Raw genomic sequence first — 824 nt, forward strand, 5'->3', positions numbered from 1 at the left:
ATTAAAACTAAACTTGTACCCACGTAAGAATAAGATGCCCTCCACGTGACCAAAGTATCCTACATGGCACTCCAACTTTCCAAAGACAAAAGTATCCTACGTGGCACTCCAACTTTTCAAATATAGGGTACTTTTGTCACACGGAAGACATCTTACTTGGGTACAAGTTTAATTTCGATTTAGTGTGGATACATATGTCAGCGTTTTTATCTTTTATGGTACAAATGGTCATTTATTCTTTAACAAAATTAATATATAAGGTTATAGAAAGTTTCATCTAAATTTGACAAGAACAAAATGACTTACATAAAAATGGTTATCATGGATAATAAGGTAAGTTGATTATTTTCCATGATTCTTTCAAATGATGCTAGGTCCATTTTATAAATATTTTTTGTTCATATTTTAAGTTTATTTGATAAGTAAACCATTGCACGAATCAAAGACAGTATGGTTTTATAGCTTTCTAAGTGCTAATAGCCTTTATATTTAATTTATTTTATAGTGTGATAATAGCCAATATATTTATTGATAGATTTAACTATTACTATATTATTTATTATCACATTCAGTATATATATTTGATTTATTGAAAAAAATAGATTATTAAAACCAATTAATAATTATTTTTAAGTTAATCCAATTAACACTAGATTAAAAAAACAAACAATACATAACATATTACTTTATTATTAATCAAATTATTATAATTCAAAATAATTTAAAAAAAAATTAAAATTATAATTTCAATTTTATTATGTGCATGACATGGATAATTATACTTATTGTATACTAAAATCATTATCTTCCCATATTTTTTTTAC

The sequence above is a fragment of the Arachis duranensis genome, chromosome 2, assembly GCF_000817695.3.
Source record: "Arachis duranensis cultivar V14167 chromosome 2, aradu.V14167.gnm2.J7QH, whole genome shotgun sequence".
In the NCBI taxonomy this organism is placed as follows: domain Eukaryota; kingdom Viridiplantae; phylum Streptophyta; class Magnoliopsida; order Fabales; family Fabaceae; genus Arachis; species Arachis duranensis.